The 27,853-nt window shown below is 56.8% G+C and overlaps 1 long non-coding RNA gene across 1 annotated transcript; it reads left to right on the forward strand.

The window, feature by feature from the left end:
- Positions 1 to 1,195: 1,195 nt before the first annotated feature.
- Positions 1,196 to 23,313, forward strand: LOC142922932 (uncharacterized). Its single transcript, XR_012940432.1, has 5 exons — positions 1,196 to 1,323; positions 2,762 to 3,000; positions 17,540 to 17,621; positions 20,995 to 21,074; positions 22,534 to 23,313. It is a non-coding gene; the product is annotated as an uncharacterized LOC142922932 (long non-coding RNA).
- Positions 23,314 to 27,853: the final 4,540 nt, after the last annotated feature.

Genomic DNA, 27,853 nt, shown 5'->3' on the forward strand with positions numbered 1-27,853 from the left:
GTAGTTGTTGTTGTAGTTGTTGTTGTAGTTGTTGTTGTTGTTGTTGTAGTTGTTGTTGTTGTTATTGTTGTTGTAGTTGTTGTTGTAGTTGTTGTAGTTGTTGTAGTTGTTGTTGTAGTTGTTGTTGTAGTTGTTGTTGTTGTAGTTGTTGTTGTAGTTGTTGTTGTAGTTGTTGTTGTAGTTGTTGTTGTTATTGTTGTTGTAGTTGTAGTTGTTGTTGTAGTTGTTGTAGTTGTTGTTGTTGTAGTTGTTGTTGTAGTTGTTGTTGTTGTAGTTGTTGTTGTAGTTGTTGTTGTAGTTGTTGTTGTTATTGTTGTTGTAGTTGTAGTTGTTGTTGTAGTTGTTGTTGTAGTTGTTGATGTTGTTGTTGTTGTAGTTGTTGTTATTGTTGTTGTTGTTGTTTAGTTGTTGTTTTGTAGTTGTTGTTGTTGTTGTTTGTTGTTGTTTTGTTGTTGTTGTTGTTGTTGTAGTTGTTGTTGTTGTTTAGTTGTTGTTGTTGTTGTTGTAGTTGTTGTTATTGTTGTTGTTGTTGTTATAGTAGTTGTAGTTGTTGTTGTAGTTGTTGTTGTTGTTGTAGTTGTTGTTATTGTTGTTGTTGTTGTTATAGTAGTTGTAGTTGTTGTTGTAGTTGTTGTTGTTGTAGTTGTTGTTGTTGTAGTTGTTGTTATTGTTGTTGTAGTAGTTGTTGTTGTAGTTGTTGTAGTTGTTGTAGTTGTTGTTATTGTTGTTGTTGTAGTTGTTGTTATTGTTGTTGTTGTAGTAGTTGTTGTAGTTGTTGTTGTTGTTGTTTAGTTGTTGTTGTTGTTGTTGTAGTTGTTGTTATTGTTGTTGTTGTTGTAGTAGTTGTTGTAGTTGTTGTTGTAGTAGTTGTTGTTGATGTTGTTGTTGTAGTTGTTGTAGTTGTTGTTGATGTTGTTGATGTTGTTGTTGTAGTTGTTGTTGTTGTAGTTGTTGTTGATGTTGATGTTGTTGTTGTTGTTGATGTTGTTGTTGATGTTGTTGTTGTTGTTGATGTTGTTGTTGTTGTTGATGTTGTTGTTGTTGATGTTGTTGATGTTGATGTTGTTGTTGTTGTAGTAGTTGTTGTTTTGTTGTTGTAGTTGTTGTAGTTGTTGTTGTTGTAGTTGTTGTTGTTGTTGATGTTGTTGTTGTTGTTGATGTTGATGATGTTGTTGTTGTTGTTGTAGTTGTTGTAGTAGACATTGTTGTAGTTGTTGTTGTTGTTGTTTGTAGCGAGAGTTGCAGAGGGACCGGCGCCGTGCCCAGAGGCAGCGCCGTGAGCACCAGAAGCAAACTCAGCGGCTCCTCCACCTCATCACCATGGTAACCACTCGTCACCATGGCAACCACTCACTCGTCACCATGGCAACCACTCACTCATCATCATGGCAATCACTCACTCGTCACCATGGCAACCACTCACTCATCACCACTCGTCACCATGGCAACCACTCATCACCATGGCAACCACTCACTCATCACCACTCATCACCATGGTAACCACTCGTCACCATGGCAACCACTCACTCGTCACCATGGTAACCACTCATCACCACTCGTCACCATGGCAACCACTCACTCATCACCATGGCAACCACTCACTCATCACCATGGCAACCACTCACTCATCACCACTCATCACCACGGTAACCACTCACTCATCACCACGGCAACCACTCACTCATCACCATGGCAACCACTCACTCATCACCATGGCAACCGCTCGCTCGTCACCACGGCAACCTCATCACCATGGTAATCACTCACTCATCACCATGGCAACCACTCACTCGTCACCATGGCAACCACCCACTCATCACCATGGCAACCACTCACTCATCACCATGGTAACCACTCACTCATCACCATGGCAACCACTCACTCATCACCATGGCAACCACTCAACTTCATCACCACGGCAACCACTCAACCTCATCACCACGGTAACCACTCACTCATCACCACGGTAACCACTCACTCGTCACCATGGTAACCACTCACTCATCACCATGGCAACCACTCAACTTCATCACCACGGCAACCACTCAACCTCATCACCACGGTAACCACTCACTCATCACCACGGTAACCACTCACTCGTCACCATGGTAACCACTCACTCATCACCATGGCAACCACTCACTCATCGCCATGGCAACCACTCAGTCATCACCATGGCAACCACTCACTCGTCACCACGGCAACCACTCACTCATCACCATGGCAACCACTCACTCATCACCATGGCAACCACTCATCACCACGGCAACCACTCACTCGTCACCATGGTAACCACTCACTCATCACCATGGCAACCACTCACTCATCACCATGGCAACCACTCACTCATCGCCATGGCAACCACTCAGTCATCACCATGGCAACCACTCACTCGTCACCACGGCAACCACTCACTCATCACAATGGCAACCACTCACTCATCACCATGGCAACCACTCATCACCACGGCAACCACTCATCACCACTCATCACCACGGCAACCGCTCACTCGTCACCATGGTAACCACTCACTCATCACCACGGCAACCACTCGCTCATCACCACGGCGACCACTCACTCATCACCATGGCAACCACTCATCACCACTCATCACCATGGTAACCACTCAGTCATCACCACGGCAACCACTCGCTCATCACCACGGCAACCACTCGCTCATCACCACGGCAACCGCTCGCTCGTCACCACGGCGACGACGATGCCCCTAATGTCGTCCCTCTCCCCCCCCCCCCTCTCTCAGGATCGTAAAATCCGTCTGAACCTCCCTCACGACCAGGGGTGTGACCAGGGGTGTGACCAGGGGGGTGACCAGGGGGGTGAGGACCAGGGGTGTGACCAGGGGTGTGACCAGGGGGGTGAGGACCAGGGGGGTGGACGCTTGCCCCTGCTCAAGGACGGGAGGTTGTGCTGGAGGGTGGCGCTTCTCTACCCTGAGCACAGCTTCTGTGAGGTGGTGACAGCCTTCAGTGAAGACTCCTGGTGGGTGGGTGGTGGGTGGGTGGGTGGTGGGTGGGTGGGTGAGTGGGTGGGTGAGTGGGTGGGTGGGTGAGTGAGTGGGTGAGTGGGTGGGTGGGTGGGTGAGTGAGTGAGTGGGTGAGTGAGTGGGTGAGTGGGTGAGTGGTGAGTGGGTGGGTGAGTGGGTGAGTGAGTGAGTGGGTGGGTGAGTGAGTGAGTGAGTGGGTGGGTGGGTGGGTGAGTGAGTGAGTGGGTGGGTGAGTGAGTGGGTGGGTGGGTGGGTGAGTGGGTGGGTGGTGGGTGGGTGGGTGGGTGAGTGGGTGAGTGAGTGGGTGGGTGGGTGAGTGGGTGAGTGAGTGGGTGGGTGGGTGGGTGAGTGGGTGGGTGCGTGAGTGGGTGGGTGGGTGGGTGAGTGGGTGAGTGGGTGGGTGGGTGGGTGGTGAGTGAGTGAGTGGGTGGGTGAGTGGGTGAGTGAGTGGGTGAGTGAGTGGGTGGGTGAGTGAGTGAGTGGGTGAGTGAGTGGGTGGGTGAGTGAGTGGGTGGGTGGGTGAGTGGGTGAGTGGGTGGGTGGGTGAGTGGGTGAGTGGGTGGGTGGGTGGGTGTGTGAGTGGGTGAGTGAGTGGGTGGGTGAGTGGGTGAGTGAGTGGGTGAGTGGGTGGGTGAGTGAGTGAATGGGTGGGGTGAGTGAGTGGGTGGGTGGGTGGGTGAGTGGGTGGGTGAGTGAGTGAGTGAGTGGGTGGGTGAGTGAGTGGGTGGGTGAGTGAGTGGGTGAGTGGGTGGGTGGGTGAGTGGGTGAGTGGGTGGGTGGGTGAGTGAGTGGGTGGGTGGGTGAGTGAGTGGGTGAGTGGGTGGGTGAGTGGGTGGGTGGGTGGGTGAGTGGGTGAGTGGGTGAGTGAGTGGGTGGGTGAGTGGATGGGTGGGTGGGAGAGTGGGTGAGTGAGTGGGTGAGTGGGTGGGTGAGTGGGTGAGTGGGTGGGTGGGTGAGTGGGTGGGTGGGTGAGTGGGTGAGTGGGTGGGTGGGTGAGTGGGTGGGTGGGTGAGTGGGTGAGTGAGTGGGTGAGTGGGTGGGTGAGTGAGTGAGTGGGTGAGTGGGTGGGTGAGTGAGTGAGTGGGTGGGTGGGTGAGTGAGTGAGTGAGTGGGTGAGTGAGTGAGTGGGTGAGTGGGTGAGTGAGTGAGTGGGTGGGTGAGTGGGTGGGTGGGTGGGTGAGTGGGTGGGTGGGTGGGTGAGTGGGTTGGTGGGAGAGTGGGTGAGTGGGTGGGTGAGTGGGTTAGTGGGTGGGTGAGTGGGTGGGTGAGTGAGTGGGTGGGTGGGTGGGTGAGTGGGTGAGTGGGTGGGTGGGTGGGTGGTGAGTGAGTGGGTGGGTGAGTGGGTGGGTGAGTGGGTGGGTGGGTGAGTGAGTGGGTGAGTGGGTGAGTGAGTGAGTGAGTGGGTGAGTGGGTGGGTGGGTGAGTGGGTGGGTGGGTGAGTGAGTGAGTGGGTGAGTGGGTGGGTAGGTGAGTGAGTGGGTGGGTGAGTGGGTGGGTGAGTGAGTGGGTGGGTGAGTGAGTGGGTGAGTGAGTGGGTGGGTGAGTGGGTGGGTGAGTGAGTGGGTGGGTGAGTGAGTGGGTGGGTGGGTGAGTGGGTGAGTGGGTGAGTGAGTGAGTGAGTGGGTGGGTGAGTGGGTGAGTGAGTGGGTGGGTGAGTGGATGGGTGGGTGGGTGAGTGGGTTGGTGGGAGAGTGGGTGAGTGAGTGGGTGAGTGGGTGGGTGAGTGGGTGAGTGGGTGGGTGAGTGGGTGGGTGGGTGGGTGAGTGAGTGGGTGGGTGGGTGAGTGAGTGAGTGGGTGGGTGGTGGGTGGGTGGGTGAGTGGTGGGTGGGTGGGTGGGTGGGTGAGTGGGTGAGTGAGTGAGTGAGTGGGTGAGTGGGTGAGTGGGTGGGTGGGTGAGTGGGTGGGTGGGTGAGTGAGTGAGTGGGTGAGTGGGTGGGTAGGTGAGTGAGTGGGTGGGTGAGTGGGTGGGTGAGTGAGTGGGTGGGTGAGTGAGTGGGTGGGTGAGTGAGTGGGTGAGTGAGTGGGTGGGTGAGTGGGTGGGTGAGTGAGTGGGTGGGTGGGTGGGTGAGTGAGTGGGTGGGTGGGTGAGTGGGTGAGTGGGTGAGTGAGTGAGTGAGTGGGTGGGTGAGTGGGTGAGTGAGTGGGTGAGTGGGTGGGTGAGTGGGTGAGTGGGTGGGTGGGTGAGTGGGTGGGTGGGTGAGTGGGTGAGTGGGTGGGTGGGTGAGTGGGTGGGTGAGTGAGTGGGTGAGTGAGTGGGTGAGTGGGTGGGTGAGTGAGTGAGTGGGTGAGTGGGTGAGTGAGTGGGTGGGTGAGTGGGTGGGTGGGTGGGTGAGTGGGTGGGTGGGTGGGTGAGTGGGTTGGTGGGAGAGTGGGTGAGTGGGTGGGTGAGTGGGTTAGTGGGTGGGTGAGTGGGTGGGTGAGTGAGTGGGTGGGTGGGTGGGTGAGTGGGTGAGTGGGTGGGTGGGTGGGTGGTGAGTGAGTGGGTGGGTGAGTGGGTGGGTGAGTGGGTGGGTGGGTGAGTGAGTGGGTGAGTGGGTGAGTGAGTGAGTGAGTGGGTGAGTGGGTGGGTGGGTGAGTGGGTGGGTGGGTGAGTGAGTGAGTGGGTGAGTGGGTGGGTAGGTGAGTGAGTGGGTGGGTGAGTGGGTGTGAGTGAGTGGGTGGGTGAGTGAGTGAGTGGGTGAGTGAGTGGGTGGGTGAGTGAGTGGGTGAGTGAGTGGGTGGGTGAGTGAGTGGGTGGGTGGGTGAGTGGGTGAGTGGGTGAGTGAGTGAGTGAGTGGGTGGGTGAGTGGGTGAGTGAGTGGGTGGGTGAGTGGATGGGTGGGTGGGTGAGTGGGTTGGTGGGGAGAGTGGGTGAGTGAGTGGGTGAGTGGGTGGGTGAGTGGGTGAGTGGGTGGGTGAGTGGGTGGGTGGGTGGGTGAGTGAGTGGGTGGGTGGGTGAGTGAGTGAGTGGGTGGGTGGTGGGTGGGTGGGTGAGTGGTGGGTGGGTGGGTGGGTGAGTGGGTGAGTGAGTGAGTGAGTGGGTGAGTGGGTGAGTGGGTGGGTGGGTGAGTGGGTGGGTGGGTGAGTGAGTGAGTGGGTGAGTGGGTGGGTAGGTGAGTGAGTGGGTGGGTGAGTGGGTGGGTGAGTGAGTGGGTGGGTGAGTGAGTGGGTGGGTGAGTGAGTGGGTGAGTGAGTGGGTGGGTGAGTGGGTGGGTGAGTGAGTGGGTGGGTGGGTGGGTGGGTGAGTGAGTGGGTGGGTGGGTGAGTGGGTGAGTGGGTGAGTGAGTGAGTGGGTGAGTGGGTGAGTGAGTGGGTGAGTGGGTGGGTGAGTGGGTGAGTGGGTGGGTGGGTGAGTGGGTGGGTGGGTGAGTGGGTGAGTGGGTGAGTGGGTGGGTGGGTGAGTGGGTGGGTGGGTGAGTTGGTGAGTGAGTGGGTGAGTGGGTGGGTGAGTGAGTGAGTGGGTGAGTGGGTGAGTGAGTGAGTGGGTGGGTGGGTGAGTGAGTGAGTGAGTGGGTGAGTGAGTGAGTGGGTGAGTGGGTGAGTGAGTGAGTGGGTGGGTGAGTGGGTGGGTGGGTGGGTGAGTGGGTGGTGGGTGGGTGAGTGGGTTGGTGGGAGAGTGGGTGAGTGGGTGGGTGAGTGGGTGAGTGGGTGGGTGAGTGGGTGGGTGAGTGAGTGGGTGGGTGGGTGGGTGAGTGGGTGAGTGGGTGGGTGGGTGGGTGGTGAGTGAGGTGGGTGGGTGAGTGGGTGGGTGAGTGGGTGGGTGGGTGAGTGAGTGGGTGAGTGGGTGAGTGAGTGAGTGAGTGGGTGAGTGGGTGAGTGGGTGGGTGGGTGGGTGAGTGGTTGGTGGGAGAGTGGGTGAGTGGGTGGGTGAGTGGGTGAGTGGGTGGGTGAGTGGGTGGGTGAGTGAGTGGGTGGGTGGGTGGGTGAGTGGGTGAGTGGGTGGGTGGGTGGGTGGTGAGTGAGAGGGGTGGGTGAGTGGGTGGGTGAGTGGGTGGGTGGGTGAGTGAGTGGGTGAGTGGGTGGGTAGGTGAGTGAGTGGGTGGGTGAGTGGGTGGGTGAGTGAGTGGGTGGGTGAGTGAGTGGGTGAGTGAGTGGGTGGGTGAGTGGGTGGGTGAGTGAGTGGGTGGGTGGGTGGGTGAGTGAGTGGGTGGGTGGGTGAGTGGGTGAGTGAGTGAGTGAGTGGGTGGGTGAGTGGGTGAGTGAGTGGGTGGGTGAGTGGATGGGTGGGTGGGTGAGTGGGTTGGTGGGAGAGTGGGTGAGTGAGTGGGTGAGTGGGTGGGTGAGTGGGTGAGTGGGTGGGTGAGTGGGTGGGTGGGTGGGTGAGTGAGTGGGTGGGTGGGTGAGTGAGTGAGTGGGTGGGTGGGTGGGTGAGTGAGTGAGTGAGTGGGTGGGTGGGTGGGTGGGTGAGTGGGTGGGTGGGTGGGTGAGTGGGTGAGTGGGTGGGTGAGTGGGTGGGTGAGTGAGTGGGTGGGTGGGTGGGTGAGTGAGTGGGTGGGTGGGTGAGTGAGTGAGTGGGTGGGTGGGTGGGTGAGTGGGTGGGTGGGTGGGTGAGTGAGGGGAGGGGTGGGTGGGTGAGTGGGTGGGTGAGTGGGTGGGTGGGTGGGTGAGTGGGTGAGTGAGTGAGTGGGTGGGTGGGAGAGAGGGTGGGTGAGTGAGTGGGTGGTTGGGTGGGTGAGTGGGTGGGTGAGTGGGTGGGTGGGAGAGAGGGTGGGTGAGTGAGTGGGTGGGTGGGTGGGTGAGTGGGTGAGTGGGTGGGTGAGTGGGTGGGTGGAGAGAGGGTGGGTGAGTGAGTGGGTGGGTGGGTGGGTGAGTGGGTGAGTGAGTGGGTGGGTGAGTGGATGAGTGGGTGAGTGGGTGGGTGAGTGGGTGGGTGGGAGAGAGGGTGGAGGGGTGGGTGGGTGGTGAGTGGGTGAGTGGGTGGGTGAGTGGTGGGTGGGAAGGGTGGGTGAGTGAGTGGGTGGGTGGTTGGGTGAGTGGTGAGTGGGTGGGTGAGTGGGGTGGGTGGGAGAGAGGGTGGGTGAGTGAGTGGGTGGGTGGGTGGGTGGGTGAGTGGGTGGGTGAGTGAGTGGGTGAGTGAGTGAGTGGGTGAGTGAATGGGTGGGTGAGTGAGTGGGTGAGTGAATGGGTGGGTGAGTGAGTGGGTGGGTGGGTGAGTGGGTGGGTGGGTGGGTGAGTGGGTGAGTGGGTGGGTGAGTGGGTGGGGTGAGTGAGTGGGTGAGTGAGTGGGTGGGTGAGTGAGTGGGTGGGTGGGTGGGTGAGTGGGTGAGTGGGTGGGTGAGTGGGTGGGTGAGTGAGTGGGTGAGTGAGTGAGTGGGTGAGTGAGTGGGTGAGTGGGTGGGTGGGTGGGTGAGAGTGGGTGAGTGGGTGGGTGAGTGGGTGGGTGAGTGAGTGGGTGAGTGGAGTGAGTGAGTGGGTGAGTGGGTGGGTGGGTGAGTGAGTGGGTGAGTGGGTGGGTGAGTGGGTGGATGAGTGGGTGGGTGGGTGGGTGAGTGGGTGGGTGGGTTGGGTGAGTGAGTGAGTGGAGGTGTGAGTGGAGGATGAGTGGGTGGGTGGGTGGGTGAGTGGGTGGGTGGGTGGGGGAGTGAGTGAGTGGAGTGGGTGGGTGAGTGGGTGAGTGGTGGGTGAGTGGGTGAGTGAGTGGGTGGGTGAGTGGATGGGTGGGTGGGAGAGTGGGTGAGTGAGTGGGTGAGTGGGTGGGTGAGTGGGTGAGTGGGTGGGTGGGTGAGTGGGTGGGTGGGTGAGTGGGTGAGTGGGTGGGTGGGTGAGTGGGTGGGTGGGTGAGTGGGTGAGTGAGTGGGTGAGTGGGTGGGTGAGTGAGTGAGTGGGTGAGTGGGTGGGTGAGTGAGTGAGTGGGTGGGTGGGTGAGTGGGAGTGAGTGGGTGAGTGAGTGAGTGGGTGAGTGGGTGAGTGAGTGAGTGGGTGGGTGAGTGGGTGTGGTGGGTGGGTGAGTGGGTGGGTGGGTGGGTGAGTGGGTTGGTGGGAGAGTGGGTGAGTGGGTGGGTGAGTGGGTTAGTGGGTGGGTGAGTGGGTGGGTGAGTGAGTGGGTGGGTGGGTGGGGGAGTGGGTGAGTGGGTGGGTGGGTGGGTGGTGAGTGGTGGGGTGGTGAGTGGGTGGGTGAGTGGGTGGGTGGGTGGAGTGAGTGGGTGAGTGGGTGAGTGAGTGAGTGAGTGGGTGAGTGGGTGAGTGGGTGGGTGGGTGAGGTGGGTGGGTGGGTGAGTGAGTGAGAGTGGGTGAGTGGGTGGGTAGGTGAGTGAGGTGGGTGGGTGAGTGGGTGGGTGAGTGAGTGGGTGGGTGAGTGAGTGGGTGAGTGAGTGGGTGGGTGAGTGGGTGGGTGAGTGAGTGGGTGGGTGGGTGGGTGAGTGAGTGGGTGGGTGGGTGAGTGGGTGAGTGGGTGATTGAGTGGGTGGGTGAGTGGATGGGTGGGTGGGTGAGTGGGTTGGTGGGAGAGTGGGTGAGTGAGTGGGTGAGTGGGTGGGTGAGTGGGGTGAGTGGGTGGGTGAGTGGGTGGGTGGGTGGGTGAGTGAGTGGGTGGGTGGGTGAGTGAGAGTGAGTGGGTGGGTGGTGGGTGGTGGGTGAGTGGGTGGGTGGGTGGGTGGGTGAGTGGGTGAGTGAGTGAGTGAGTGGGTGAGTGGGTGAGTGGGTGGGTGGGTGAGTGGGTGGAGGGTGAGTGAGTGAGTGGGTGGGTGAGTGAGTGGGTGAGTGAGTGGGTGGGTGAGTGGGTGGGTGAGTGAGTGGGTGGGTGGGTGGGTGAGTGAGTGGGTGGGTGGGTGAGTGAGTGAGTGGGTGAGTGAGTGAGTGAGTGGGTGAGTGGGTGAGTGAGTGGGTGAGTGGGTGGGTGAGTGGGTGAGTGGGTGGGTGGGTGAGTGGGTGGGTGAGTGGGTGAGTGGGTGAGTGGGTGGGTGGGTGAGTGGGTGGGTGGGTGAGTGAGCTGAGTGAGTGGGTGAGTGGGTGGGTGAGTGGGTGAGTGGGTGGGTGAGTGAGTGAGTGGGTGAGTGGGTGAGTGAGTGAGTGGGTGGGTGGGTGAGTGAGTGAGTGAGTGGGTGAGTGAGTGAGTGGGTGAGTGGGTGAGTGAGTGAGTGGGTGGGTGAGTGGGTGGGTGGGTGGGTGAGTGGGTGGTGGGGTGGGTGAGTGGGTTGGTGGGAGAGTGGGTGAGTGGGTGGGTGAGTGGGTGAGTGGGTGGGTGAGTGGGTGGGTGAGTGAGAGGGTGGGTGGGTGGGTGAGTGGGTGAGTGGGTGGGTGGGTGGGTGGTGAGTGAGTGGGTGGGTGGGTGAGTGGGTGGGTGAGTGGGTGGGTGGGTGAGTGAGTGGGTGAGTGGGTGAGTGAGTGAGTGAGTGGGTGAGTGAGTGAGTGGGTGAGTGGGTGAGTGGGTGGGTGAGAGGTTGAGGTGAGTGAGTGGGTGAGTGGGTGAGGTAGGTGAGTGAGTGGGTGGGTGAGTGGGTGGGTGAGTGAGTGGGTGGGTGAGTGAGTGGGTGGAGTGAGTGGGTGGGTGAGTGGAGTGGGTGAGTGAGTGGGTGGGTGGGTGAGTGAGTGAGTGGGTGGGTGGGTGAGTGGGTGGGTGGGTGTGAGTGGGTGGTGAGTGGGTGAGTGAGTGGGTGGGTGAGTGGATGGGTGGGTGGGTGAGTGGGTTGGTGGGAGAGTGGGTGAGGAGTGGGTGAGTGGGTGGGTGAGTGGGTGAGTGGGTGGGTGAGTGGGTGGGTGGGTGGGTGAGTGAGTGGGTGGGTGGGTGAGTGAGTGAGTGAGTGGGTGGGGTGGGGGTGAGTGAGTGAGTGAGTGGGTGGGTGGGTGGGTGGGTGAGTGGGTGGGTGGGTGGGTGAGTGGGTGGGTGGGTGGGTGAGTGGGTGAGTGGGTGGGTGAGTGGGTGGGTGAGTGAGTGGGTGGGTGGGTGGGTGAGTGAGTGGGTGGGTGGGTGAGTGAGTGAGTGGGTGGGTGGGTGGGTGAGTGGGTGGGTGGGTGGGTGAGTGAGTGAGTGAGTGAGTGGGTGGGTGAGTGGGTGGGTGAGTGGGTGGGTGGGTGGGTGAGTGGGTGAGTGAGTGAGTGGGTGGGTGGGAGAGAGGGTGGGTGAGTGAGTGGGTGGGTGGGTGGGTGAGTGGGTGGGTGAGTGGGTGGGTGGGAGAGAGGGTGGGTGAGTGAGTGGGTGGGTGGGTGGGTGAGTGGGTGAGTGGGTGGGTGAGTGGGTGGGTGGGAGAGGGTGGGTGAGTGAGTGGGTGGGTGGGTGGGTGAGTGGGTGAGTGAGTGGGTGGGTGAGTGGATGAGTGGGTGAGTGGGTGGGTGAGTGGGTGGGTGGGAGAGAGGGTGGGTGAGTGAGTGGGTGGGTGGGTGGGTGAGTGGGTGAGTGGGTGGGTGAGTGGGTGGGTGGGAGAGAGGGTGGGTGAGTGAGTGGGAGTGTGGGGTGAGTGGGTGGAGTGGGTGGGTGGGAGAGGGGGAGGGAGAGTGAGTGGGTGGGGTGGTGGGTGGGTGGGTGGGTGGGTGGGTGAGTGGGTGGGTGAGTGAGTGGGTGAGTGAGTGAGTGGGTGAGTGAATGGGTGGGTGAGTGAGTGGGTGAGTGAATGAATGGGTGGGTGAGTGAGTGGGAGGGTGGGTGAGTGGGTGGGTGGGTGGGTGAGTGGGTGAGTGGGTGGGTGAGTGGGTGGGTGAGTGAGTGGGTGGAGTGAGTGGGTGGGTGAGTGAGTGGGTGGGTGGGTGGGTGAGTGGGTGAGTGGGTGGGTGAGTGGGTGGGTGAGTGAGTGGGTGAGTGAGTGAGTGGGTGAGTGAGTGGGTGAGTGGGTGGGTGGGTGGGTGAGTGGGTGAGTGGGTGGGTGAGTGGGTGGGTGAGTGAGTGGGTGAGTGGGTGAGTGAGTGAGTGGGTGAGTGAGTGGGTGGGTGGGTGAGTGGGTGGGTGGGTGAGTGGGTGAGTGGGTGGGTGAGTGAGTGGGTGAGTGAGTGAGTGGGTGAGTGAATGGGTGGGTGAGTGAGTGGGTGAGTGAATGGGTGGGTGAGTGAGTGGGTGGGTGGGTGAGTGGGTGGGTGGGTGGGTGAGTGGGTGAGTGGGTGGGTGAGTGGGTGGGTGAGTGAGTGGGTGAGTGAGTGGGTGGGTGAGTGAGTGGGTGGGTGGGTGGGTGAGTGGGTGAGTGGGTGGGTGAGTGGGTGGGTGAGTGAGTGGGTGAGTGAGTGAGTGGGTGAGTGAGTGGGTGGGTGGGTGAGTGGGTGGGTGGGTGGGTGAGTGGGTGAGTGGGTGGGTGAGTGGGTGGGTGAGTGAGTGGGTGAGTGAGTGAGTGGGTGAGTGAGTGGGTGGGTGGGTGAGTGGGTGGGTGGGTGGGTGAGTGGGTGAGTGGGTGGGTGAGTGAGTGGGTGAGTGAGTGAGTGGGTGAGTGAATGGGTGGGTGAGTGAGTGGGTGAGTGAATGGGTGGGTGAGTGAGTGGGTGGGTGGGTGAGTGGGTGGGTGGGTGGGTGAGTGGGTGAGTGGGTGGGTGAGTGGGTGGGTGAGTGAGTGGGTGAGTGAGTGGGTGGGTGAGTGAGTGGGTGGGTGGGTGGGTGAGTGGGTGGGTGAGTGGTGGGTGAGTGAGTGGGTGAGTGAGTGAGTGGGTGAGTGAGTGGGTGGGTGCGGTGAGTGGGTGGGTGGGTGGGTGAGTGGGTGGGTGAGTGAGTGGGTGAGTGGGTGAGTGGGTGAGTGAGTGAGTGAGTGGGTGAGTGAGTGGGTGGGTGGGTGGGTGAGTGGTGGGTGGGTGGGGGGATGGGTGGAGTGAGTGAGTGGGTGAGTGAGTGGGTGGGTGGGTGGGTGAGTGGGTGGGTGGGTGGGTGGGTGGGTGAGTGAGTGGGTGAGTGAGTGGGTGGGTGAGTGAGTGGGTGGGTGGGTGGGTGAGTGGGTGAGTGGGTGGGTGAGTGGGTGGGTGAGTGGGTGGGTGAGTGAGTGAGTGGGTGAGTGAGTGGGTGGGTGGGTGGGTGGGTGAGTGGGTGGGTGGGTGGGTGGGTGAGTGGGTGAGTGAGTGAGTGGGTGAGTGAGTGGGTGGGTGGGTGGGTGAGTGGGTGGGTGGGTGAGTGAGTGAGGGGGTGAGTGAGTGGGTGGGTGAGTGAGTGGGTGGGTGGGTGGGTGAGTGGGTGAGTGGGTGGGTGAGTGGGTGGGTGAGTGAGTGGGTGAGTGAGTGAGTGGGTGAGTGAGTGGGTGGGTGGGTGAGTGGGTGGGTGGGTGGGTGAGTGGGTGGGTGAGTGAGTGGGTGAGTGGGTGAGTGGGTGAGTGAGTGAGGTGGGTGAGTGAGTGGGTGGGTGGGTGGGTGAGTGGGTGGGTGGGTGGGTGAGTGGGTGAGTGAGTGAGTGGGATGAGTGAGTGGGTGGGGTGGGTGAGTGGGTGGGTGGGGTGGGTGATTGGGTGAGTGAGTGAGTGGGTGGGTGAGTGGGTGGGTGGTGGGTGAGTGGGTGGGTGGGTGGGTGAGTGGGTGAGTGAGTGAGTGGGTGAGTGATTGGGTGGGTGGGTGGGTGAGTGGGTGGGTGGGTGGGTGAGTGGGTGAGTGAGTGAGTGGGTGGGTGAGTGGGTGGGTGGGTGGGGTGAGTGGGTGGGTGGGTGGGTGAGTGGGTGAGTGAGTGAGTGGGTGGGTGAGTGGGTGGGTGGGTGGGTGAGTGGTGGGGTGAGTGAGTGGGTGAGTGGGTGAGTGAGTGAGTGGGTGAGTGAGTGGGTGGGTGGGTGGGTGGGTGAGTGGGTGGGTGGGTGGGTGAGTGGGTGAGGGAGTGAGTGGGTGAGTGAGTGGGTGGGTGGGTGGGTGAGTGGGTGGGTGGGTGGGTGAGTGGGTGAGTGAGTGAGTGGGTGGGTGAGTGGGTGGGTGGGTGGGTGAGTGGGTGGAGTGAGTGGGTGGGTGAGTGAGTTGAACCTTTATCCCCAAACACCCCCCCGTGTCTCTCTCACCCCCGTGTCTCTCTCCCCGTGTCTCTGTGTCTCTCTCTGTCTCCCTGTGTCTGTGTCTCTCTCCCCCCGTGTCTCTCTTCCCCCGTGTCTCTCTCCGTGTCTCTCCCCATGTCTCTCTCTCCCCGTGTCTCTATCTCTGTGTCTCTCTGTGTCTCTCTGTGTGTCTCTCTGTCTCCCTGTGTCTCTCTGTGTCTCTCTCTCCCCGTGTCTCTCTCTCTGTCTCTCTCTCTGTGTCTCTCTCTGTGTCTCTCTTTGTCTCTCACCGTGTGTCTCTCTGTGTCTCTCTGTGTCTCTCTCTGTGTGTCTCTCTCTCTCTGTGTCTCTCTGTGTCTCTCCCTCTCTCTCCTGTGTTCTCTGTGTGTGTCTCTCTCTCTGTGTCTCTCTGTGTCTCTCTCTCCCCGTGTCTCTCTCTATGTCTCTCTGTGTCTCTCTGTGTCTCTCTCTCACCGTGTGTCTACCTCTGTGTCTCTGTGTCTCTCTCTCACCGTGTGTCTCTCTCTGTGTCTCTCTGTGTCTCTCTCTCACCGTGTCTCTCTCTGTGTCTCTCTGTGTCTCTCTCTCACTGTGTGTCTCTCTCTGTCTCTCTGTGTCTCTCTCTCACCGTGTGTCTCTCTCTGTGTCTCTCTCTCACCGTGTCTCTCTCTGTGTGTCTCTGTGTCTCTCTCTCACCGTGTCTCTCTCTGTGTCTCTCTGTGTCTCTCTCTCTGTGTGTCTCTGTGTCTCTCTCTCACCGTGTGTCTCTCTCTGTGTCTCTCTCTCACCGTGTCTCTCTCTCTGTCTCTCTGTGTCTCTCTCTCACCGTGTCTCTCTCTGTGTCTCTCTCTCACCGTGTCTCTCTCTCTGTCTCTCTGTGTCTCTCTCTCACCGTGTCTCTCTCTGTGTCTCTCTGTGTCTCTCTCTCACCGTGTGTCTCTCTCTGTGTCTCTGTGTCTCTGTGTCTCTCTCTGTCTCTCCCCGTGTGTCTCTCTGTCTCTCTCTCTGTGTCTCTCTGTCTCTCTCCCCGTGTGTCTCTCTGTGTCTCTCTCTCCCCGTGTGTCTCTCTGTGTCTCTCTGTGTCTCTCACCGTGTGTCTCTGTGTCTCTCTGTGTCTCTCCCCGTGTGTCTCTCCCCGTGTGTCTCTCTGTGTGTCTCTCTGTGTTTCTCTGTGTCTCTCACCATGTGTCTCTGTGTGTCTCTGTGTGTCTCTCTGTGTGTCTCTGTGTCTCTGTGTCTCTCTGTGTCTCTCTGTGTCTCTCTCTGTGTCTCTCTGTGTCTCTCTGTGTCTCTCACCGTGTGTCTCTGTGTATCTCTCTGTGTCTCTCTGTGTCTCTCTCTCACCGTGTGTCTCTGTGTGTCTCTCACCGTGTGTCTCTCTGTGTCTCTCTCTGTGTGTCTCTCTGTGTGTCTCCCTGTGTCTCCCTGTGTCTCCCTGTGTCTCTCTGTGTCTCTCTGTGTCTCTCTCTCACCGTGTGTCTCTGTGTGTCTCTCACCGTGTGTCTCTGTGTGTCTCTCTCTGTGTGTCTCTCTCTGTGTGTCTCCCTGTGTCTCCCTGTGTCTCTCTGTGTCTCTCTGTGTCTCTCTCTCACCGTGTGTCTCTGTGTGTCTCTCTGTGTGTCTCTCTGTGTCTCTCTCTGTGTCTCTCTCTGTGTGTCTCCCTGTGTCTCTCTGTGTCTCGCTCTGTGTCTCTCTCTGTGTGTCTCTCTGTGTCTCTGTGTGTCTCTCTGTGTCTCTCTCTGTGTGTCTCCCTGTGTCTCTCTGTGTCTCTCTCTGTGTCTCTGTGTCTCCCCGTGTGTCTCTCTCTGTGTGTCTCTCTGTGTCTCTCTCTGTGTGTCTCTCTCTGTGTGTCTCTCTCTGTGTGTCTCTCTGTGTCTCTGTGTGTCTCTCTGTGTGTCTCTCTGTGTCTCTCTCTCTGTCTCTCTGTGTCTCTCTGTGTCTCGCTCTGTGTCTCTCTCTGTGTGTCTCTCTGTGTCTCTGTGTGTCTCTCTGTGTCTCTCTCTGTGTGTCTCTCTGTGTCTCTCTCTGTGTCTCCCTGTGTCTCTCTGTGTCTCGCTCTGTGTCTCTCTCTGTGTGTCTCTCTGTGTCTCTGTGTGTCTCTCTGTGTCTCTCTCTGTGTGTCTCCATGTGTCTCTCTGTGTCTCGCTCTGTGTCTCTCTCTGTGTCTCCCCGTGTGTCTCTCTCTGTGTGTCTCTCTGTGTGTCTCCCTCTGTCTCTCTGTGTCTCTCTCTGTGTGTCTCTGTGTTTCTCTCTGTCTCTCTCTCACCGTGTGTCTCGGTGTCTCTGTGTGTCTCTCTGTGTCTCTGTCTCTCTCTGTGTGTCTCTCTCTCTCCCCGTGTGTCTCTCTCTGTGTCTCTCTGTGTCTCTGTGTGTCTCTCTGTGTCTCTGTGTCTCTCTGTGTGTCTCTCTGTGTGTCTCTCTGTGTCTCTCTCTCCCCGTGTGTGTCTCTGTGTGTGTCTCTCTGTGTCTCTCTCGGTGTCTCTCTCTCTGTGTCTCTCTGTGTCTCTCTGTGTGTCTCTCTGTGTCTCTCTGTGTCTCTCTCTGTGTCTCTGTCTCTCTCTCTCCCCGTGTGTCTCTCTCTGTGTCTCTCTCTCACCGTGTGTCTCTCTGTGTCTCTCACCGTGTGTCTCTGTGTCTCTCTGTGTCTCTCTTGTGTGTCTCTCTGTGTCTCTCTCTGTGTCTCTCTCTCTGTGTCTCTGTGTCTCTCTCTGTGTGTCTCTCTCTGTGTCTCTCTGTGTGTCTCTCTGTGTCTCTGTGTCTCTCTGTGACTCTCTGTGTGTCTCTCTGTGTCTCTCACCGTGTCTCTCTGTGTGTCTCTGTGTCTCTCTGTGTCTCTCTGTGTGTGTTTCTGTGTGTCTCTCTGTGTCTCTCTCTGTGTGTCTCTCTGTGTCTCTGTGTCTCTCTCTGTGTCTCTCTGTGTCTCTCTGTGTGTCTCTCTGTGTGTCTCTCTCTGTGTCTCTCTCTGTGTCTCTCTCTGTGTCTCTCTGTGTCTCGGTGTCTCTGTGTGTCTCTCTGTGTCTCTCTCTCACCGTGTCTCTCTGTGTCTCTCTGTGTCTCTGTGTGTGTCTCTCTGTGTCTCTCTGTGTCTCTCTCTGTGTCTCTGTGTCTCTCTGTATCTCTCACCGTGTGTGTCTCTCTGTGTGTGTCTCTGTGTGTCTCTCTGTGTCTCTCTCTGTGTGTCTCCCCGTGTCTCTGTGTCTCTCTGTGTCTCTGTGTGTGTCTCCCTGTGTGTCTCTCTCTGTGTCTCTCTGTGTGTCTCTGTGTGTCTCTGTGTCTCTCTGTATCTCTCACCGTGTGTGTCTCTCTGTGTGTCTCTCTCTGTGTGTCTCTCTGTGTGTCTCTGTGTGTCTCTGTGTCTCTCTCTGTGTCTCTCTCTGCGTCTCTCTGTGTCTCTCAGTGTCTCTCTCTGTGTCTCTGTGTGTCTCTGTATCTCCCACCGTGTGTGTCTCTCTGTGTCTCTCTGTGTGTCTCTCACCGTGTGTGTCTCTCTGTGTCTCTGTGTGTCTCTCTGTGTCTCTCTGTGTCTCTCACCGTGTCTCTCTGTGTCTCTCTGTGTGTCTCTCTGTGTCTCTCTCTGTGTCTCTGTGTCTCTCTATCTCTCACCGTGTGTGTCTCTCTGTGTGTCTCTCTGTGTCTCTCTCTGTGTCGCTGTGTCTCTCTCTCACCGTGTGTCTCTCTGTGTGTCTCTCTGTGTCTCTGTGTGTGTAGTTTTCAGGAGCAGCTCTCTGTGATGTTTGAGGAGTCACCTCCTTGGGACTTGGAGCATAAATACTGTCTAGCGAACATTCAGGTGACACACACACAGACACTACACACATACACACAGATACACACACACACAGACACACAGACACACACACAGACACACATAAATACTGTCTAGCGAACATTCAGGTGACACACACACACACAGATACAGACACACACAGATACACACACACATACACACATACACACACACATACACACACACACACAGACACACACAGATACACACACACAGACACAGATACACACATACACACACATAAATACTGTCTAGCGAACATTCATGTGACACACACACACACAGATACACTACACACACACAGATACACACAGACACACACAGATACACACACACATACACACACACATACACACACAGATACACACAGACACACAGATACACACACACAGACACAGATACACACATACACACACATAAATACTGTCTAGCGAACATTCAGGTGACACACAGATAGACACACTACACACACATACACACACACAGATACAGACACACACACACTACACACACAGATACAGACACACACACACACTACACACACACAGACACACACACACTACACACACACACAGTACACACAGACACACACAGACACACACACAGACACACACACACAGACACACACACAGACACACACACATACACACACACACAGACACACACACAGACACACAGACACACACAGACACACACACAGACACACACACACAGACACACACACACAGACACACACAGATACACACAGACACACACACACAGACACACACACACAGTCACACACACAGACACACACACACACAGCCATACACACAGACACACACAGACACACACACAGACATACACACAGACACACACAGACACACACACACAGAGACACACACACAGACACACACACACTCAGACAATGGGTGAGTGAGCATATTGTTGAACCTTTCTCCCCCACCGTCTCTCTCTCCCCGTGTCTCTCCCCGTGTCTCTCTCCCCGTGTCTCTCCCCGTGTCTCTCCCCGTGTCTCTCTCTCCCTGTATCTCTCTCCCCGTGTCTCTCTCCCCGTGTCTCTCTCCCCGTGTCTCTCTCCCTGTGTCTCCCCGTGTCTCTCTCCCCGTGTCTCCCCGTGTCTCCGTGTCTCTCACTGTGTCTCTCCCCGTGTCTCTCCCCGTGTCTCTCCCCGTGTCTCTCTCCCCGTGTCTCCCCGTGTCTCTCTCCCCGTGTCTCTCTCCCCGTGTCTCGCTCCCCGTGTCTCTCCCCGTGTCTCCCCGTGTCTCTCTCCCCGTGTCTCTCTCCCCGTGTCTCTCTCCCCGTGTCTCCGTGTCTCTCACCGTGTCTCTCCCCGTGTCTCTCTCCCTGTGTCTCCCCGTGTCTCTCTCCACGTGTCTCCGTGTCTCTCACTGTGTCTCTCCCCGTGTCTCTCCCCGTGTCTCTCCCCGTGTCTCTCTCCCCGTGTCTCTCTCCCCGTGTCTCTCTCCCCATGTCTCCGTGTCTCTCACCGTCTCTCTCCCCGTGTCTCCGTGTCTCTCCCCGTGTCTCCGTGTCTCTCACCGTCTCTCTCCCCGTGTCTCTCTCTCCCCGTGTCTCTCTCTCTGTGTCTCTCTCCCCGTGTCTCTCTCCCCGTGTCTCTCACCGTCTCTCTCCCCGTGTCTCTCTCTCCCCGTGTCTCTCCCCGTGTCTCTCTCCCCGTGTCTCTCTCTCTCCCCGTGTCTCTCCCCGTGTCTCTCTCCCCGTGTCTCTCTCTCTCCCCGTGTCTCTCTCCCCGTGTCTCTCTGTGTCTCTCCCTGTGTCTCTCCCCGTGTCTCTCTCTGTCTCTCTCCCCGTGTCTCTCCCCGTGTCTCTCTCCCCGTGTCTCTCTCCCCGTGTCTCTCTCCCCGTGTCTCTCTCCCCGTGTCTCTCTCCCCGTGTCTCTCTCCCCGTGTCTCTCCCTGTGTCTCTCTCCCCGTGTCTCCCCGTGTCTCTCTCCCCGTGTCTCTCTCCCCGTGTCTCTCTCCCCGTGTCTCTCCCCGTGTCTCTCTCCCTGTGTCTCTCTCCCCGTGTCCCCGTGTCTCTCCCCGTGTCTCTCCCCGTGTCTCTCCCCGTGTCTCTCTCCCCGTGTCTCTCCCCGTGTCTCCCCGTGTCTCTCTCCCCGTGTCTCTCTCCCCGTGTCTCTCCCCGTGTCTCCGTGTCTCTCCCCGTGTCTCCGTGTCTCTCCCCGTGTCTCCGTGTCTCTCCCCGTGTCTCTCTCCCCGTGTCTCTCCCCGTGTCTCCCCGTGTCTCCCCGTGTCTCTCTCCCCGTGTCTCTCCCCGTGTCTCTCCCCGTGTCTCTCCCCGCGTCTCTCTCTCCCCGTGTCTCTCTCCCCGTGTCTCTCTCCCCGTGTCTCCCCGTGTCTCTCTCCCCGTGTCTCTCCCCGTGTGTCTCCCCGTGTCTCCCCGTGTCTCCCTGTGTCTCTTCCCGTGTCTCTCCCCGTGTCTCTTCCCGTGTCTCTTCCCGTGTCTCTCCCCGAGTCTCTCCCCGTGTCCCCCCATGTCTCCCCGTGTCTCCCCGTGTCTCTCTCCCCATGTCTCTCCCCGTGTCTCTCCCCGTGTCTCTCCCCGTGTGTCTCTCCCCGTGTCTCTCCCCGTGTCTCTTCCCGTGTCTCTTCCCGTGTCTCTCCCCGTGTCTCTCTCCCCGTGTCTCCCCGTGTCTCACCGTGTCTCTCCCCGTGTCTCACCGTGTCTCCCCGTGTCTCACCGTGTCTCTCCCCGTGTTCCCCCGTGTCTCCCCGTGTCTCCCCGTGTCTCCCCGTGTCTCTCTCCCCGTGTCTCCCCGTGTCTCTCTCCCCGTGTCTTTCCCCGTGTCTCTCTCCCCGTGTCTCCCCGTGTCTCTCCCCGTGTCTCTCCCCGTGTCTCCCCGTGTCTCTCACCGTGTCTCCCCGTGTCTCTCACCGTGTCTCCCCGTGTCTCCCCGTCTCTCCCCGTGTCTCACTGTGTCTCTCCCTGTGTCCCCCCGTGTCTCCCCGTGTCTCCCCGTGTCTCCCCGTGTCTCTCTCCCCGTGTCTCTCCCCGTGTCTCTCCCCGTGTCTCTCCCCGTGTCTCTCCCCGTGTCTCTCCCCGTGTGTCTCTCCCCGTGTGTCTCTCCCCGTGTCTCCCCGTGTCTCTCTCCCCGTGTCTCTCTCCCCGTGTCTCTCCCCGTGTCTCTCCCCGTGTCTCTCCCCGTGTCTCCCCCCGTGTCTCCCCCCGTGTCTCTCCCCGTGTCTCTCTCTCCCCGTGTCTCTCTCCCCGTGTCTCTCTCTCCCCGTGTCTCTCCCCGTGTCTCTCTCTCTCTCCCCGTGTCTCTCTCCCCGTGTCTCTCTCCCCGTGTCTCCCCGTGTCTCTCTCCCCGTGTCTCTCCCCGCGTCTCTCCCCGTGTCTCCCCGATGTCCAGGTGCTGTTTGTGGACGAGGAGCATGGATTGTGGGAGGTCGACTTGGAGACTTCACTCATCCACACACTCACTCACCCTCGGTACGCAGATACACACACACACAGAGACACACACACACAGATACACACACACAGATACACACACATACACACACACACAGATACACACAGATACACACACACAGATACACACATATACACACACACAGATACACACACAGATACACACACACACAGATACACACAGACAGATACACACACATACACACACACACAGATACACACAGATACACACACACAGATACACACAGATACACACACACAGATACACACACAGATACACACACACACAGATACACACAGATACACACACACAGATACACACACAGATACACACAGATACACACACAGATACACACACACAGATACACAAACACAGATACACACACACAGATACACACAGATACACACACACAGATACACACAGATACACACACACAGATACACACAGATACACACACACAGATACACACACACAGATACACACAGATACACACACAGATACACACACAGATACACACACACAGATACACACACACAGATACACACACACAGATACACACACACATACACACACACATACACACACAGATACACACAGATACACACAGAGACACACACACAGATACACACACATACACACACACAGATACACACACACACAGATACACACAGATACACACACACATACACACACAGATACACACACACACAGATACACACACACAGACACACACACACAGATACACACACACACACAGATACACACAGAGACACACAGACAGATACACACAGATACACAAACACAGATACACACAGATACACAAACACAGATACACACAGATACACACACACAGATGCACGCACACACAGATACACACACAGATACACACACACACACAGATACACACACACACACAGATACACACAGAGATACACTACACACAGATACACACACAGATACACACAGATGCACACAGAGATACACATACACAGATACACAGATACACACACAGATACACTACACACAGATACACTACACACAGATACACTACACACAGATACACACACACAGATACACACACACAGATACACATTGATACACACAGACACACACATAGACACACACACAGACACAGACACACACAGAGACACACACACACAGAGACACACAGAGACACACACAGAGATACACACAGAGATACACACAGAGACACACAGACCGAGACACACACAGAGACACACAGAGACAGAGACACACACAGAGACACACAGAGACAGAGACACACACAGAGACACACAGACCGAGACACACACAGAGACACACAGAGACAGAGACACACACAGAGACACACACAGAGACACACACAGAGACACACACAGAGATACACACAGAGTTGTTGTTGATGTTGATAATGATGTGGTTGTTGTTGTGGTTGTTGTTGATGATGATGTTGTTGATGTTGTTGTTGTTGTGCAGGTTTGTGGTGCGAGCGTGGACCTTGGAGTTTGTGTTGCTGGCCAGGACCGGAGCGTTCCGCTCCAAGTTTCTAGAATCTCGCAGCGTGCACCCAGCCCGGCACGCACACACTGCACAATAACACACACACACTCACACACATACAGTCACACACACATACACATAGATACACACACACACACAGACACACACAGATACACACTCACATACACACATACACAGTGACACACAGAGACACTCACACACACAGTACACACATACATACACACTCACAGTCTCACACACTCACACACACACACTCACAGAGAGACACACACAGAGACACACACACACACACAGACACTCACACACTCACAGAGACACACACACAGACACATACACTCAGTCACACACTCACATACACTCATACACAGAGACACACAGACACTCACACACACACACACTCACAGAGACACACACACATACACACAGACACACACAGTACACACATACATACACACTCACACACACTCACACACACTCTCACATACAGAGACACTCACACACACAGACACTCACAGAGAGACACACACAGTCACACAGTCACACACAGACACACACACAGATACACACTCACACACATAGAGACACTCACAGAGACACAACAACAACAACAACCGCCATTCGCCACTAAGTGGCGGTGACGTCACCACGACGCTTGTGCCAGGCTATGTGCACCCTGAGGCCACGTGAAGTGTCGAACGCCCGCTGGCAGGAGGTCACGGGGCAGACCCAGGTGCCACGGGTCGACTGACTGAGATGACTGGCTGATGCACCACCTGTGCCCCCTACTGTGCCAACCTGCTGTGCTTTAGCCACCCGGCGCTCCGCTCGCTGTTGTGAGCGTCGCTCCTCCGCCCTCCGTTGTTGTTGGAGGGCGACTGCCTCCAACTGCCCAGTAGCGTCCTTCACGAGCCTCCTCCACAGAAGCCGATCTTGACACCGCTGGTACCAGTCATCGGCAAGTCCACTCAGCTCCACGTCCTCCTGTACCACATCACTCCATCTCTTCTCTAGCCCGTGCCGCGCCCGCTTAGCCCCCTCAATCCGGCCAAACAAAAGCTGTTTCGGCATGCGGTGGCTGGGCATGCGGGCTACATGACCCAGCCATCGCAGCCTTGCCTGCCGGAGGAGCTCACCGATGGGACCCTGCCCAGATCTTTCAAGGATTTGTGAGCTCCTCACACAATCCAGTCTGGTTAAACCCAGGATGGATCGTAGGCAGGTCAGCCTAAATGTTTCTAACCGGCGAAGATGTTCCATTAGGGGGGTCCACGTTTCGCAAGCGTAGAGAAGGGAGAGAATGACCGTGGCCGAGAAGACCTGAAGCTTAGTGCGGAGCGACAGACCAGGTAGCTTCCACACAGCGTTACGCAACCGATGAAAAGATATTGCCGCTCGACTGATTCGGAGTGAGACCTCTGCTGTTAAACTGGAGCCAGTCATAAGCACACTGCCCAGGTATGGGAAACTCTCCACTCTCCCCACAACTGCCCCATCACCGATTGGGAGCCGTGGGGGCGGAGTGTCCGATGGTACAAAATACCCAGGCAGGTGCTTAGTTTTGGTGGGGCTGATGGTAAGGCCCCACCTCTTAGTGGCACGCTCCAGTCTCAGCAGCAGCGTCTCCAACTCCTCCTCTGACTGAGCAGCTATTACCAAGTCATCAGCATACATAACGTGGTTGAGCAATAGGGAGCCATCCCTTGACCGCACCCGGGCATCGATTAGCCTCCCATTATATCTGTACCATATGGAGATTCCCCCGGTACAGCTATTGAAGGCTTCACGAACTACGTGGTCAAAATAGATGTTAAATAATGTGGGAGCCAGAGGACATCCCTGTCGCACCCCAAGGTGTACAGGGAATGGCTCTGACTCCCGGCCACGTAGTTTTACCCGGGCCCGCTCACCATCATGAAGGTCCTTAATGATCGTGAGCAGAGGGTCAGGTACTCCAAAAGCACGAAGAACGACCCAGAGCCCAGGCCTACTGATGGTATCATAGGCCTTGACCAGGTCAATAAAGCAGAGATGTAGGTCTTGTTGGAATTCCCTACACCTCTGCTGTAGCAGACGGACAGAAAATATGGCATCTGTGCAGGACCGCCCTTTCCTGAAACCGCATTGGGGCTCCGCAAGCCTCTCCTCAGCGTGCCTGGCAAGGCGATGCTGAATAATCCTTGCCAGGACCTTTCCCGGCACACTGAGGAGTGAGATGCCCCTGTAGTTGTTACAGTCTGTGCGGTCCCCCTTCTTAAAAAGGGGGACCACCAGGGCATCCTTCCAATCCTGCGGAACCCGTCCAGTGGTCCAGACTGTTGTTATGATGTCATATAGGGCAGTCTGTGCACAAACGCCACCCTCCCTCAGCATTTCGCTTGGGAGATCATCTCTGCCCGCTGCCTTTCCTGGTCTCAGACTCCGGATCGCCTTCAATACTTCCTCAGCAGATGGCACCTCAGCCAGCCACTCACAGGGGGTGACTTCATCCAATATTTGAGGCACCGCAGCCTCAGCAGGGTCATCCTCACTTTGTGCCACGATGTTTTCCTGGCTGTGGGATTTTCCCTCCCCCAGGACCTCACTGAAATGCTCAGCAAATCTGCGAACCTGTTCCTGGGGGTCGGAAATTGGATCACCGTTTTTTCCCCTAATGATGGTAATAGGTGTGGCGCTGCAGGTTACTTTTTTGATGGAGTTAAATAGCGATTTGTGATCACGGGCCACTGAGGCAGACTCCATCTCCTCAGCAACCCGCGACCACCACCCATCCTTGCAGCGCCTCACGGCTCTCCGAACCTCCGAGCGAAGGCTGCGGTAAGCCTCCTCATTCTCTGACGTGGGATTCTGTAGCCGATGACAGTGGGCCTGTCGCTTTTTCTCAACCATCCTGAACAACTCCTCTGTCATCCAGGGTGTCTGGGGAGGTCTGGACCGCGTACCCAAAGCAGCCATTGCAGCTGCATGAGTCACAGTCCTAAACCTCGCCCATTTACCCTCGACATCAGGAGGAGTCGGGGACGATGCCAATCCCAGCCGCAAGCGATGATGAAATTCTCGCTTGCAACTTTCATCAGATAACTGAGACCAGGCCACTTTAGGTTGGAATGGGGTCCTGGGTGTACACCCACCACCGGAGTGGAAGAATGGCAGGCGCATCTTACAGATGACTAGTCGATGGTCAGAGGGCAGATCAGCTCCACGGTAGGTCCTGGTGTCAAGGACATGGGCTCGCATTCGCTGGTCCGTCACTATGTAGTCCAGCAGATGTTCTTGCTTGGACCCGGCATGCATCCATGATGTTGTGTGGATGCGCCGATGCCGGAACAGCGTGTTGGTAATTACAAGCCCATGGGCTGCACAAAAATCTAGCAGCCTCCTACCATTGTTATTGAGCTGATCTGGCCCATGCCCTCCAATCACTCCAGACCAGGTGCCAGTATCATGACCAACTCGGGCATTGAAGTCACCCAACATGATGACTCTATCCCGAGGGGCCACTTTAGCCAGCACCTGTGACAGGAGGTCATAGAAGGCATCTGACTCATCGGCTTTGCCTGCATCCCTCCACGGATGTTCATCTTCGGTGGGGGCATAAGTAACCACGACCACCATTCCTCGCCTCCGGTTGATGGGAAGGCGAGCCCAAAGTAGCCTGGGGCTTACAGCTTCCCACACCTCACCGCCACGCTCCCACGCCCCCTTCATTCTTTTGTTCAAAGGAAGACCCACACCCTGTTGTTTGGCAGTCTGCTGCCCCGAGTAGAGGACTGTCCACCCCTCATGGTGGCAGGAGCCAGAGCCGGTCCACCGGACCTCCTGAATGCCGCATAGATCCAGGCGGTACCGGTCCAGCTCCCGACAGAGGAGTGGCAGCCTCTCCTCTGCAGTGAGCGTTCGAACATTCCACGTGGCCACCCGTAGTGGCTTTTCGTTGTTTCTGGAGTAGCCCCGAGGGTAGGTATTCAATCTCCTGGCTCCGCCAATTGGGGTTTGGCCAGGAGACGTCATAGACGCCTGGCCCCCCGGGGCCTCCGGCACAAGCTTAGTTGTTACATATTTCACACACTCACACACACACAGACACACACAGACACACAGACACACACACACACACAGACACACTCACAGACATCTAAATGAGACAGACACACACACACACAGACACTTACACACACAGACACACACTCACAGACACACACACACACAGACACACACAGACACACACTCACAGACACACACACACACAGACACACACTCACAGACACACACACACACAGACACACACAGACACACACACTACACACACACTACGCACACACTCACACAGACACACACACAGTCACACACAGACACACTCACAGACATCTAAATGAGACAGACACACACACAGACACACACACAGACACAGACACACACAGACACACACACACAGACACACAGACACACACTCACACACACAATCACACACAATCACACACACAGACACAGACACACACAGACACACACACACAGACACACACACACACACACAGACACACACACTCACACACACACAGAGACACACACACACAGTCACAGACACACACAGACACACACTCACACACACACAGACACACTCACAGACACACACACAGACACACACACAGTCACACACACACAGACACACACTCACACACACAATCACACACACACACAGACACACTCACAGACACACACACAGACACACTCACACAGACATCTAAATAAGACAGACACACACACAGACACACACACACAGACACACTCACACACACACACAGACACACACACACAGACACACACACAGACACACACACAGACACACACACAGACACACACACACACAGACAGACACACACAGACACACACACACACACAGACACACACACACACAGACACACAGATACACATACACAGACACACACACACACAGACACACAGACACAGAGACACACACACAGACACACACACAGACACACACACACAGACACACACAGACACACACAGACACACACACACACTCACACACTCACACACTCACACACACAGACACACACACACAGACACACACACAGACACACACACACAGACACACACAGACACTCACACACACACAGACACACACACACAGACACACACACTCACACATCTAACGCCTCCACTCTCTCCTCTTGCCATCGCTGCATCATCGACATCGCTGAAAGAGGCTTTCCACTTTTTTCCGTCAGCAAAACATCGCCATAAAGTTGTCAAAACA

This window comes from Petromyzon marinus, unplaced genomic scaffold (genome assembly GCF_048934315.1).
Source record: "Petromyzon marinus isolate PM22_M1 ecotype Great Lakes invasive population unplaced genomic scaffold, UKy_Petmar_22M1.pri1.0 PM_Scaffold_220, whole genome shotgun sequence".
NCBI lineage: Eukaryota > Metazoa > Chordata > Hyperoartia > Petromyzontiformes > Petromyzontidae > Petromyzon > Petromyzon marinus.